Raw genomic sequence first — 13911 nt, forward strand, 5'->3', positions numbered from 1 at the left:
GATGGCAGCCATTTTGCCCTGCGTTATTGCCTTGTCCAGTGAAGGAAAATGAAACACCTAGAGATTGTGAATTTTGCTTTTTGGACCTGATGAGTTTTGTATGTGATGGATAACGTTAAGTTTTTAAAATTCCCATGTGATTTCTTGGGTTTTAAATTCAGGGCTGCAGTGTATTCGTGGGGCCAGCTGGAATTTTGAAAATTGAAGCTTCCTGCAGTTTCGTTGAATAGTTTCTTCACTGATTTTTTTTTTTCCATTCATCTTTTTCATGAGGCTAGGACATTCACAAGTGAAATGAGAAATTGAACTACTCAGAATCTAACTATGAATGTTTGAGAGACACCCAGTCTAAAAGAATGATTAGACTCTAAGATATTCATAACCATTAGTTTATTAATAGCTCTATAAAGGTTTTCCGTATTCTAGGGTCCTGAGGGGAATGGTCTGGATAACCGAACAGGCTTTTCCATCCCTCATGATTCATTTTACCCTATTGAAAGTTATCTTAAACAGAAGGAAATGAATAGGCCTGGTAGAACCAGATTCTAAACAGTGTTGCTTCAGTGGGAAGGGAGTGGTTTGTTAGTCAGTGCTTGTGGAGGCTGTTACTCCAGAGGCAGCCTGCTTCTCTGAAGTTAGTCAACACTACTGTAGCCCAGTGGCAGATGCTGCCAACATAAATCTCAAAGAGTTAGTAACGTGTTGCTCTTCTAGGAATTCCATTCAGCTACAGATTTAAGGTTTATCAGTAGTATTTCCAGAAAGATGGTCCAGCACAGTGGCTCATGTCTATAATCCCAGCACTTTGGGAGGTGGAAATGGGTAAATTGCTTGAGTCCAGGAGTTCAAGACCAGCCTGGGCAACATGGCAAAACCCTGTCTTTCCCTGTAGTACCCCCAGCTACTTGAGAGGCTGAAGTGGAAGAATCACCTGAGCCTGGGGAGGTCAGGGCTGCGGTGTGCTGAAATTGCACAACTGCACTCCAGCCTGGGCAATCACAGTGAGACCCTGTCTTTAAGAGAAAAAAAAAAGAAAGGAAGTAAGGAGGGAGGGAAGGAGAAAGGGAGGGAGGAAGGAAGGAGGGAGGGAAGGAGAAAGGGAGGAAGGAAGGAAGGAGAAAGGAAGGAAGGAAATGAAGTATTTTAAAGACCAGATTCTAGGCCGGGCGTGGTGGCTCATGTCTGTAATTCCAGCACTTTGGGAGGCCAGTAAGGGTGGATCACTTGAGGTCAGGAGTTTGAGGCCAGCCTGGCCAACATGGCGAAACCCCGTCTCTACTAAAAATACAAAAATTAGCCAGGCATAGTGGCACTTGCCGGTAATCCCAGCTACTGGGGGGCTGAGTCAGGAGGATCACTTGAACCTGGGAGGCGGAGGTTGAGGTGAGCCAAGATCATGCCACTGCATTCCAGCCTGGGCAACAGAGCGAGACTCCATCTCGGGGGGAAAAAAAATTGTTTTGTGTGTGTGTGTGTGGGGGGGGGTTTTTGAGACAGAGTCTCACTTTGTTGCCTGGGCTAGTGTGCAGCGGCATGATCTTGGTGCACTGCAACCTGTGCCTCCCAGGCTTAAGCCATTCTCCAACCTCACCCTCACAAGTATCTGGGACTACAGGTACATGCCACCACGCCCAGTTAGTTTTTGAATATTTTGGGGAAATAAGGTTTTGCCATGTTGCCCCAGCTGGTCTCGAACTCCTGAGCTCAAGTGATCTGTCCGTCTTGGCCTCCCAGTCTTGGGATTACATGCATGAGCCCCCATGCCTTGCCCAATGTCCTGCCTTTTTAAGGCTGAATAATACTCCATTGTATGTATATTTCATATTTTGTTTATTCATCTGTAGATGGACATTTGAGTTGCTTCAGCGTCTTGGCGATTGGAATAGTACTGCTGTAAACATGGGTGTGCAGGTATTTCCTCAAGACCCTTTCAGTTCTTTTGGATGTATACCGAGAAGTGGCATTGTTGGATAATGTGGTAGCTCTATTTTTCATTTTTTGAGGAAGTTCCCTACTGTTTTTTATAGTGGCCGCACCATTTTACAATCCCACGAGCATGCACAAGGGCTCTCCATATCCTCACCAACACTTGTTATTTCTTGTTATTTTTTTAAATGGATATCCTAATGGTGTGAGGCGATGTCTCATTGTGGTTTTGATTTGCTTTTCTCCAATGATGAATGATGTTGAGCATCATTTCATATGCTCATTGGCCATCTTCGGAGAAAGGTCTGTTCAGATCCTTTGCCCGTTTTTTAATTGGGTTGATTTTTTTTTTTTATTGTTGAGTTATTGGAGTTCTTTTTATATTCTGGATATTAACCCTTTATCAGATACATTATTTGCAAATGTTTTCTCTCATTCTGTAAGTTAACTTTTCTCTCTGTTGATTATGTCTTTGGATGCACAAAAGTTCTTAAGTTTGATATAGTCCCATTTATCTTATTTTGCTTTTGTTTCCTTTCCTTTTGGTGTCATATCCAAGAAATACTTGCCAAATCCAGTATTATTAAGCTTTTCCTCCATGTTTTTTTTCTAGGAGTTTATAAAGTTCTTTTTAAAAAACGTTTAAAATTTTTAAAAATAAACTTCTTATATTTAGGTCTTTAATCTATTTTGAGTTATTTTATTTATTTATTTATTTTCCCGGAGTCTTCAGTGGTGCAATCTTGGCTCACTGCAGCCTCTGCCACCCAGGTTCGAGCCATTCTCCTGCCTCAGCCTCCCGAGTAGCTGGGACTACAGGTGCGTGCCACCATGCCCGCCTAATTTTATATTTTTAGTAGAGACGGGGTTTTGGCATGTTGGCCAGGCTGATCTTGAACTTCTGACCTCAGGTGATCTGCTCACCTCGTCCTCCCAAAGTGCTGGGATTACAGGTGTGAGCCACTGCACCTGGCCTGAGTTGGTTTTCTTTTTCTTTTTTTTTTTGAGACGGAGTCTCACTCTGTCGCCCAGGCTGGAGTGCAGTGGCGTGATCTCGGCTCACTGCAGCCTCGATCTCCTGGGCTCAGGTGATCCTTTCACCTTAGCCTTTCAAGTAGCTGGGACTATAGCATGTGCCATCATGCCCGGCTAATTTTTAAAATTTTTTGTGGAAATGAGGTCTTGTTATGTTGCCCAGGCTGGTCTTGAACTCCTGGGCTCATTTGATCCTTCCACTCTGGCCTCCCAAAGTGTTGGGATTGCAGGTGTGAGCCTGTGTGCTTGGGCTGTTTTCCTTTTTTCTTAATTTTTTACTGAAATTTAATAGAATTTTATTTCTATTAAAGTTTTACACACACGTATTTTAAAGAGGCAAGTAATTTTATAAGCCGTCACCACAGATAGCAGTCTTCTGCTTACCTCTTCTACCCAGTTTCCTCTTCCCCAAAGATAACCTCTTTTACTTCTTTGACTGATCCTGTCTGGATTTACCTTTATACCTTTAAGCAACGTGCTTACATTTCTTCTTGATTTTCAGTACTTTTGCATCATACACTGGCTTCCCACCTTAGCTACCCACCCAAATGTCCATACCACTTTCCCCTCCATATAGTTATAGCAAAATTTTGATTAAATATTAGATTGATATTTTTTATGTTATGACTAAGTAAATGCTGTTGATAGCTAAATCATGTGGTATATTTTTATTTTTTACTGCTTAAATTTTGTTTTCTCTGTAATTGCAAGATGTTTTATTTGCTTATTTTCTATGTATTTGTCATTGGTATGTCTCTGTAAGTTGCATGAATCTCCCTCTGTATGATCGGTCACATCAGGTATTCTGTCAGTTTCATCTTGAATAAGTCCTTCCTGGAATCTTCTGAAATGCCTTGGTTTAGATGGATTGGTCACTGGGTGCGTGGCATGGCAGTAGAATGGATCAACCCTCTCTAGTTTCTTAGGGATTTCCTTTACTTTGTGTATTGCATCTTGTATATTCTGGGTCTCATGTCTTTACCTTTTTGAGCTGACTTCTTCACTTTGGTTGAGTGCATCTCTAAAAGACATCTCCTTTTTTTTTTTTTTTTTTTTTGAGATGGAGTCTTGCTCTGTCGCCAGGCTGGAATGCAGTGGCGCCATCTAGACTCACTGCAACCTCTGCCTGCCAGGTTCAAGCGATTCCCTTGCCTCAGGCTCCTGAGTAGTTGGGACTATAGGCGTGCACCAGCACGCCTGGCTAATTTTTTGTATTTTAGTAGAGACGGGGACTTCACCGTGTTGACCAGGATGGTCTCTATCTCCTGACCTCGTGATCTGCCTGCCTCAACTTCCCAAAATGCTGAGATTACAGGCATGAGCCACCGCGCCCTACTGACATCTCCCATTTTTAATGTTTTTTTTTTTTTGAATATTATATTCTTGCCCTCAACTCTGCCTGGTGTCCTCCATTCTAGAGACTGTCTGTTTTGCCCTTCTAGAAAATAACTGCAGTCTTCTGTAGTGTGAGGAAAAGACATTCTCTTGGCTACCTGGAAGAGGAAAGAGGATCTAGGAGTCTAACTTTTCTTAAACTTTTAGTTAATCTTCCTGTTTATAATGTTTTGCCCTCATTTCCAGGGGGAATTTGTTCTCCCCTTCCTATGTATTTTCATAGTGTAAGTCTCCTCCCCACCTTCCCACCCCTACCCTGTGTTTGCCACTTAGGATTCAGCTTTCTTGGCTCTGCTGAGACATTTATTGCTTATCTACCTGCTTTCCAAATTTCAAATTTTGTTGCTGCTGTCACTTTGGTTCTTTTTTGTCCTTACGGTTAATGCTTATGTTTTCCTCCCTACTCATTCAGTGAGGTATGAGAAAGAACAGAGGCTGTGCACTCATTTTGCTATCTCTGACTGGAAGTTGCCCGAGCTGCCCTTTATCTCCTCTCTTCTCCCATGCTGTCTTTTAGTCACTTTTTATCTGCCTTTTATCTATTTGTCGCCTCTGACTTCTGACTTTTACCCTCATCTTGTTCCAAGCCCAGTCATCTTTAATACTTACTTTTTCCATCTCATTGGGCCTCTCACCTCTTGTTTCCTTTCACCCCACACTCCTTTGGCACCTCATGTCCTCCTCTTACTTCTAGGGGCCTCCCTGAGCAGAGCAGCCTTTCTTTCCCTTTGCTTCTTGTCAGTTTCCCTTCTCTCGTGTGCTTCTCTGCTCCACTGATATACGAAACACACATATCAAAGGATAGCCTGGCCATGTTTGTGTAGCAGCTCAAGAAACTATTCTGAACAGCAGCAAAAACCACACACCAATCTTTAGAAATTAAATCTTTGTTGATTTAGCATGTCTTGACTGCTTCTCTTCTTCTTGCTACCCATTTTCCTGTGTCATATGTCTGACTGACTCTTCATTGTTTTTTTTTTTCCCCCAAGACGGAGTCTTTCTCTGTCACCCAGGCTGGAGTGCAGTAGCGCAATCTCGGCTCACTGTAACCTCCACCTTCCAGGTTCAAGCAATTCTCTTGCCTCAGCCTCCCAGCCACCTGGGATTACAGATGCCTGCCACCACACCTGGCTAATTTTTGTATTTTTAGTAGAGACAGAGTTTTACCATGTTGGCCAGGCTGGTCTCGAACTCCTGACCTCGTGATCTGCCCACCTTGGCCTCCCAAAGTGCTGGGATTACAGGCGTGAGCCATCTAGCCCTGCCAACTCCTCATCTTTTTACTAACTATTCATCTATTGATACATCGTATTCCTTGTAGTGTTTTGCCACTATGAAGACAGGTATTTACTTTTTAAGTAAAATAAATATTACTAATAGTAAAACAGTCATTATACTGGGAGTTAGAAGGGCTGAATTTATTGGCTTAAATGACACTACGTATTGTAAGTCTTTTTTTTTTTTTTGAGATGGGGTCTAGCCCTATTGCCCAGGCTGGAGTGCAGTGGCTCACTGCAATCTGCCTCCTGAGTTCAAGCGATTCTCGTGCCTCAGCCTCTCCAGTAGCTGGGACTACAGGCACATGCCACCATGCCTGGCTAATTTTTTTTTTTGAGATGGAGTTTTGCTCTTGTTGTCCATGCTGGAGTACAGTGGCACGATCTTGGCTCACCACAACGTCCACCTCCCAGGTTCAAGTGATTCTCCTGCCTCAGCCTCCTGAGTAGCTAGGATTACAGGCATGTGCCACCACGCCCAACAAATTTTTGTATTTTTAGTATAGACAGGGTTTCTCCATGTTGGTCAGGCTGGTCTTGAACTCCTGACCTCAGGTGATCCACCTACCTCAGCCTCCCAAAGTGCTGGGATTACAGGCACGAGCCACCGTGCGTGGCCCATTGTTTTTGTGTTTTTAATGGAGACAGGATTTCACCATATTGTCCAGGCTGGTCTTGAACTCCTGACCTCAAATGATCTGCCTGCCTCCGCTTCCCAAAGTGCTGGGATTACAGGCTTGAGCCACCTGGTTGGTATTGTGAGACTTTCTGAATCACTGCGCCTTGATCCTTTATCTATAAAATGGAGATAATAAGCTCTTTCTAGTTTATAGGACTTGAAGAAGCAAATGGGCTAGAGGGTGAGTGAAAGTAGGAAATGCTGAAATGATTTTTAATTTGTGTGCCCCACCCACCTTGCCTTCCATAGATGGTCCAGGCTGCGGTCTGGGAGCTGCTCTCCTGTGTGTGGTACATGGACCCAGGCAGGAGTAAGTAGATTCCCAGAGGACCTACTATGGCTTGGATGATCTCCCCACTTTGGGGTAGGCACCATCCCCTCCCTGTCTTCTTAGCTTGGCAGATATAAAGCATTGGCTGTACGTTCTTACTTTACACACTAATGTTCTCACAACAGTGGCAGGGCCTTCCAAGGCAGAGGACATCTACAAGGAGTGGGTGATGGTGGCTGCCACCTCCTGAACTGTGGCTAATGGGCTGCTGGGTGGGGGGGATATTGCCTGAGGGGTCCGCTGGAGCCCATGGCAGGCAGAAGCCAACAAAAATTATTACTGTTATTGTGACTACATCTGTATGCATGAACTACTTAGCTGTAGAGGAATTTTGGTTACATAAGCTTTGTGGTGGCTTGGTAAATTGATTCTGCAGTTCTTGTTGTTTCTCCCAGATTGAACTTGCCTTTCTGCCATATGATTGGCACTACTGATTGTTGAATCATTTCTTCCAGAACAAGGAAAAATGCCAGGTGTGGTGGCTTCCGCCTGTAATCTCAGCACTTTGGGAGGCTGAGGTGAGAGGATCGCTTGAGCCCAAGAATTTGAGATCAGCCTACGTAACAGAGAGACCTCATCTCTATAAAAAACAAAAAACAAGGAAAATAGGTACATAAATGTTAGTGTTACAGATGGTAAAAGGTGAACAAACATCAGCACAATGCAATATACATTATCACAAGTTTCGGCTGAGCACAGTAGCCTGTGATCCCAGCACTTTGGGAGGCCAAGGTGGGAGGATAGCTGGAGCCCAGGAATTCGAGATGAGCTTGGGCAACACAGTGAGACCCCATTTCTACAAAAAATATTCACAGATTTCAAGATTTATGGAGTTTTATTTTATGAATTAATCTAGTTCAGAAGTTTTTTAGGTATGACATTGTTTTGATCAGTCTCCTGTACCCTTAGGGGTAGCACAAGTAATAGGAAAAACAAAATAGGTCTAGATGCAGCAGTGCTGGTTGAAGATGTCTGGATGATTTAAGTTTCTGTGTTCCTGCCAGGGGTAATAATTGAGAATCATATATAAGGGAACCTTAGGAACCCTCTAACATGTTTACAGATGTGGAAATGGAGGTACTGAGAGGTGACTTAGTTTGCTTGAGGCCACATCGTTGGCAGCACTGTATTTCTGAACTTGTATTCTACCAACATCTCAAGTAGCAAAAAATGGAAATGAGGAACAGTTGAGGGAGCTGTCAGTCAGAGATGGTGGAATGAATATCTCTAATAGCCTCTTTTTTCTCATACCTCATTAAATGACAGTAAGAAAAAGAAAGGCATTAACTCAGAAGAACAAAACAGAACTGCAGAACAGAGAACAGCAACACAATTTTGAAACTGGAAAGCGGGTAGATGAACGATCGCTGACTTAGTGGCAATGGGGGAACAAGGCCGTTTACATTTTGAAAACCCAAAAGGCTCAGGAGTGGGTGCCTCAGTTCCCTCTGGAAATGGGGGCAAAAGTAGGTTGCAAAAGGAAGGATTCATTGAAGGTTTAAGAAAAGACTTCAGATCCTCGCTCTTCTTCTGTGAAGGCAGGAGAATGTCCTTTCTTCACCCTAGCAGAAGACTGGAGATTTATTTTCTAGAAGAGGAAAATAGAGAGTCTCCAGAATGGGGAACACCAGGTACGGTTGAGGGCAAGGAGAGCCTGCCGTCAAACTCTTCCAATTTGTATATAATTCTTTCCATACCCAGTAGTATGTTTCAAGGTGGATTCAGTTCTAAACTCAGAACATGGGTGATTAGGTGATCACCCCAATACTTCCCCAAGGGACAGACTTCTTATTAATTCCTCTCTGCTGAGTACATCACTAAGGCCTTTGGGTAGCATTTTATTTTTCCTTTTCTTTCTTCTCCTGTAATTTAGTAGTTAATCTTCACAGAAAAGAGGAAGATGGTGTAATGATTTGTCCCTTTTTTTTTTTAAACTGGGCTGCATAACAAAGTAATGATGTTTAAAAGATTCAAAGGTAGATGTTTTCTTAGGTGTTATACCAATTTTCTCAACAGTTTGACTAACCAACAATTGGTCCTTAAAATATTAGGCTGGGCATAGTGTCTCATGCCTGTTATCCCAACATTTTGGGAGGCTAATGTGGGAGGATTGCTTGAGTGTAGGAGTTTAAGACCAGCTAGGGCAACATAGCAAGATCTCATCTCTACAAAAAAATTAGTCAGGTGTTGTGGTGCATCCCTATAGTCCCAGCTACTTGGGAGGCCGAGGTGGGAGGATCACTTGAGCCCAGGAAGTTGAGGCTGTAGTGCGCCACTGCATTGTAGCCTCAGCGACAGAAACCACACACACACACACACACACACACACACACACACAGACACACACACAATTTCTAGTATCAGAGGTCTTTAACACTTACAAGGTATCGTAGATGTTTTGGCCTTGGGAGTGGGGATGGAATACAAAGATGTATAAAATATAGTCTTTGCCCTCGTAGAGGGGTGAAATGTAGCACACCAAGTTTAATACAACCGTTGTTCCTTGTGTGCCCATGTACAAGTATAAGCTGTGTAAAGATCTTAAAAAATATGTATCTTGTTTCCTACCCTCATAGAGTTTACAGTCATGAATGATCTTTCTCAGCCAGGCGTGGTGGCTCATGCCTGTAATCCCAGCACTTTGGGAGGCCAAGGTGGGTGGATCACTTGAGGTCAGGAGTTCGAGATCAGCCTGGCCAACATGGTGAAACCCCATCTCTATTAAAAATACAAAAAATTAGCCCTTTAATCCCAGCACTTTGGGAGGCCGAGGCGGGCGAATCACGAGGTCAGGAGATCGAGACCATCCTGGCTAATATGGTGAAACCCCGTCTCTACTAAAAATACAAAAAAATTAGCCGGGCGTGGTGGCATGTACCTGTAATCCCAGCTACTCAGGAGGCTGAGGCAGGAGAATCACTTGAATCCGGGAGGCGGAGGTTACCGTGAGCTGAGTTCACTCCAGCCTGGGCAACAAGAGCGAAACTCTGTCTAAAATGAAAAAATAAAATAAATAAAAATTCAAAAATTAGCCAAATGTGGTGGCACACGCCTGTAATCCCAGCTACTTGGGAGGCTGAGGCACAAGAATTGCTTGAAGCTGGGAGGCAGAGGTTGCAGTGAGCTGAGGTTGTGCCACTGCGCTCCAGCCTGGGCAACAGAGTGAGACCTTGTCTCAAAAAAAATAAAAAAGGAATGATCTTTTTCAAATTATATTCTGAATCAGAGAGAATCATCTTTCTCAAATTATAGCCTGATGATCATGAATCTCAGTGAGATGTTTCATTTATAAAATTTAGTGGTTTAATTTCATCTCTTTGACAGTCATCTTTAGCATGTTAAAGACTTAGGCAAGTGTCTGGCAAATAAACTGTTTTCACATTTTTACAACTTAATATTTCTTAAATTTATTCAATAGAATAAAACTTTACGAAATAACCTATATAAGAATGCATTCCTCTAACCCCTATGCACATTAGATTGGCAGTAAATTTTATCTGAATCACAGGCTTTTCCCTTCTGTTAACTCAGTATCAATTGTTTAAGGAAAGCTAGACAACTACCCTATTCTTGCCTTTCCTCCACGCAGCCAAGGGTGAATATTTTAGGTTTTATTTCTATGGGTCATTCTTCGTTAACTGTGCTAGAGGCCATCATTTAGAATGGGAGATATTTCCAGGGTCTTTTTTTTTTTTTTTTTTTTTTTGAGATGGAGTCTCGCTGTGTCTCCCAGGCTGGAGTGCAGTGGCGGTGATCGGGGCTCACTGCAAGCTCCGCCTCCTGGGTTCACGCCATTCTCCTGCCTCAGCCTCCCAAGTAGCTGGGACTACAGGCGCCCGCCACCACGCCCAGCTAGTTTTTTGTATTTTTAGTAGAGACGGGGTTTCACCATGTTAGCCAGGATAGTCTCGATCTCCTGACCTCGTGATCCACCCGCCTCGGCCTCTCAAAGTGCTGGGATTACAGGCTTGAGCCACCGCGCCCGGCATTTCCAGGTTCTTAAAGCTAGAGTATATTTATGTACTATGTATTCTACATTTGTCATAACATTTCCAGTTATTAAAAGATACAGAAATCTTTTGATGTTTTCTAATGCTTCTGAATGCAGACCTTTATTCACTACCTCCATCTTAGGTGATGGTTTTCACCTAGTAATTTTTTTTTTTTTTTTTTTTTTTTTTGAGACGGAGTCTTGCTCTGTCGCCCAGGCTGGAGTGCAGTGGTGCGATCTCGGCTCACTGCAAGCTCCGCTTCCTGGGTTCACACCATTCTCTTGCCTCAGCCTCCCAAGTAGCTGGGACTTCAGGCACCTGCCAGCATGCCTGGCTAATTTTTTTTTTTTGTAGTTTTAGTAGAGATGGGGTTTCACCGTGTTAGCCAGGATGGGCTTGATCTCCTGACCTTGTGATCCGCCCGCCTCAGTCTTCCAAAGTGCTGGGATTATAGGCGTGAGCCACTACACCCAGCCTTAATTTTTTTTTTTTTTTTTTTTAAGTGAGAGCTACAAATCTGTCTTAGGGCTTCTGTGAAACTATTCAGAGTACTGTAAGTTAAAGTAGCACATCCATAAACACATTGCATCTCAGATAACAGAATACCTTAATTTATGAAAACTATACTCCCGAAGAGGCTGTCTATAAAGTAATTTTTGCATATGTAAATTCATTGTATTATTGATTGGTTGATGGATTAATTGACTGAGACAGAGTTGCTCTGTTGCCTAGGCTAGACTGCAGTTGCCTAGGCTAGACTGCAGTGGTGTGATCTCTGTTCACTGCAACCTCTGCCTTCTTGGTTCAAGTGATTCTTGTGCCTCCCGAGTAGCTGGGATTAACAGGCATGTGCAACCACGCTTGGCTAATTTTTGTATTTTTAGTAGACATGGGGTTTCACCATGTTGGCCAGGCTAGTCTCGAGCTTCTGGCCTCAAGTGATCCATCCATGTCATCCTCCTAAAGTGTTGAGATTACATGCATGAGCCACCATGCCTCACCTGTTCTACCATCCCTTTCATAAATATTGGTCTGCTTCTCTCTGAAGTGTTCTTATTCTTGTAGTAGAATAAGATAGAATAAGATCATATTTTTATCTCTATATTGTCAGGCTTATAAGTGCCTGTTGATTGAATTAAAAGAGAATAAATAAGGTATCATAATTCAGATATTTGAAATCAGTTTCTAAAGTGACATGTAAATTGTTTTAGTTATCTCCCTGACCTTGACCGCCAGAGCAGGCTTTGGAATACAAAGAGGTGGGGGAGAAGGGCAGTAGAGAAAGGGTCACAAGCTGTTCTTCCAGATTTCCTAGCAAGTCTTAGATAATGGTAATACCTGATTCTAGAATACAGAAGGTTATATAACATAGTAAGGGAGTGTGTATGGTAATAAGAATAAGAAAGGAAGTTATTTAGGTCTCTTCTATATATAGGGTTGGAGCAAATGCTTAAAAGCATAGAACAGGGCTTTCCTATCTTATTTCATCAATGCCGTTTATATATTTGAAAGTTGCAGAGCTAATTTTCTTTAAAAAAAAATATACCATTAAGACCATATGGAACGCCCCCTCTGTGAATTACCTGTTCATATCCCTGGCCCATTTCTTTAATTGGAGTTTCTGTCTTTTCCTGTTTGATTTACAGAAGTGTTCTTGTAGAGTTTGGAATATTAACCTGGTATTTGCCTTTTCTTCATCTGTCATAGTATGTTAATTTTGTCATTGGTACCTTTTGCTGAGTAGGGCTTAACTTTGATATAGGAAGTCCATAATCTTACTTTATGGTCTTCTGGAAATATAATGAAGATATTCTGCATTTTAAATTATGTATTTCATAAGTCAGCCTTTCCCATGAGATCTTCCACCTGAGTCCATCATTATATATGACATAGAATAGTAATCCAGTTTTATTTTTCTCCACGTATTGAGGCCATTTTCCTAACCACATGAACTAGTTTGTGGCACTACTTTTTTTTTTTTTTTTTTTTTTTTTTTTGGAGACAGAGCTTATTCTTTTGCCCAGGCTAGAGTGTAGTGGTGCACTCACAGCTCACTATACCCTTGACCTCCCGACTCAAGTGATCCTCCCAGGTCAGCCCCCCTAGTAGCTGGGACTAAAGACATGCACTGCCACACCTGGCTTTTATTTTTTTGTGGTGATGAGATCTCGTCATGTTGGTCAGACTTGTCTTGAACTCCTGGGCTCAAATGATCTGCCTGCCTCAGCCTCCCAAAGTGCTGGGATTACAGGCATGAGCCACCGTGTCCAGCTGGTGCCACTACTCTTTTTCTTTTTTTTTTAAGATGGGTTGCTCTGTCACCCAGGCTGGAGTACAGTGGCGCAATCTCGGCTCACTGCAAGCTCCGCCTTCTGGGTTCACGCCATTCTCCTGCCTTAGCCTCCCGCATAGCTGGGACTACAGGCGCCCGCCACCATGCCTGGCTAATTTTTTTGTATTTTCAGTAGAGACGGGGTTTCACCATGTTAGCCAGGATGGTCTCGATCTCTTGACCTTGTGATCTGTGCCACTACTCTTATATATCATGTTTCCATATTTCCATGGCATTCTAAGAGCTCTGGTCTGTTTTATTGGATATAAATAACTGTAGGTATTGTTTGTTACATCAGTGCCAACTGTTTTCATTACTCTGCTTTGTGCTGTGTCTTCACATCTAGTAGGATACATCAATTAAAAAGGTATCATTTCACCCTCAAATTAATCTAAAAAGTCAATGTAGTCCCAATTAAATTTCATCTAGTTTCTCAAGGAATTTGGCAGACATTCTAAAATTTGAATGGAAAGATTAAAGTCATTTTCTAAATTGATTTACCCCTTTGTGGTCCTGTTACTGCTTAATCTAAGTAGTTCACACTTTATGTGTGTGTGCGTATTTGAACATTTTATATGTTTCAAGAAATTTATCCATTTCATCTTTTTTTTTAAACAATGAAATTTTTATTTTAGAAAAATTTTAGGTTTACAGAAAAATCTTCACTGAATTTGGAATTCTGGATTGACAGTACTTTTTCTTTTGTTTTTTTCTGAGACAGGGTCTTTCTCTGTCATGCAGGTTGGAGTGTGGTGGCATGATTATGGCTCATTGCAGCCTCAATCTCCTGGACTCAAGTGATCCTTCCACCTCAGCTTCCCAAGTAGCTAAGACTGCAGGTGCATGCCACCAGGCCCAGCTAATTTTTTTTTTTTTTGGTACAGTTGAAATTTCGCCATGTTGCCCAAGCTGGCCTCAAACTCCTGGGCTCAAGCAGTCCACCT

At 42.5% G+C, this 13911-nt stretch overlaps 1 protein-coding gene and 1 long non-coding RNA gene across 20 annotated transcripts in view; both read left to right on the top strand.

The window, feature by feature from the left end:
* Positions 1–13911, top strand: part of DIP2B (disco interacting protein 2 homolog B) — a 257070-nt gene that overhangs the window by 51530 nt on the left and 191629 nt on the right. The window lies entirely within an intron of this gene.
* LOC135966388 (uncharacterized) lies at positions 6562–7249 on the top strand. Its single transcript, XR_010579702.2, has 2 exons — positions 6562–6676; positions 7099–7249. It is a non-coding gene; the product is annotated as an uncharacterized lncRNA (long non-coding RNA).

This window comes from Macaca fascicularis, chromosome 11, assembly GCF_037993035.2.
Source record: "Macaca fascicularis isolate 582-1 chromosome 11, T2T-MFA8v1.1".
Lineage (NCBI taxonomy): Eukaryota > Metazoa > Chordata > Mammalia > Primates > Cercopithecidae > Macaca > Macaca fascicularis.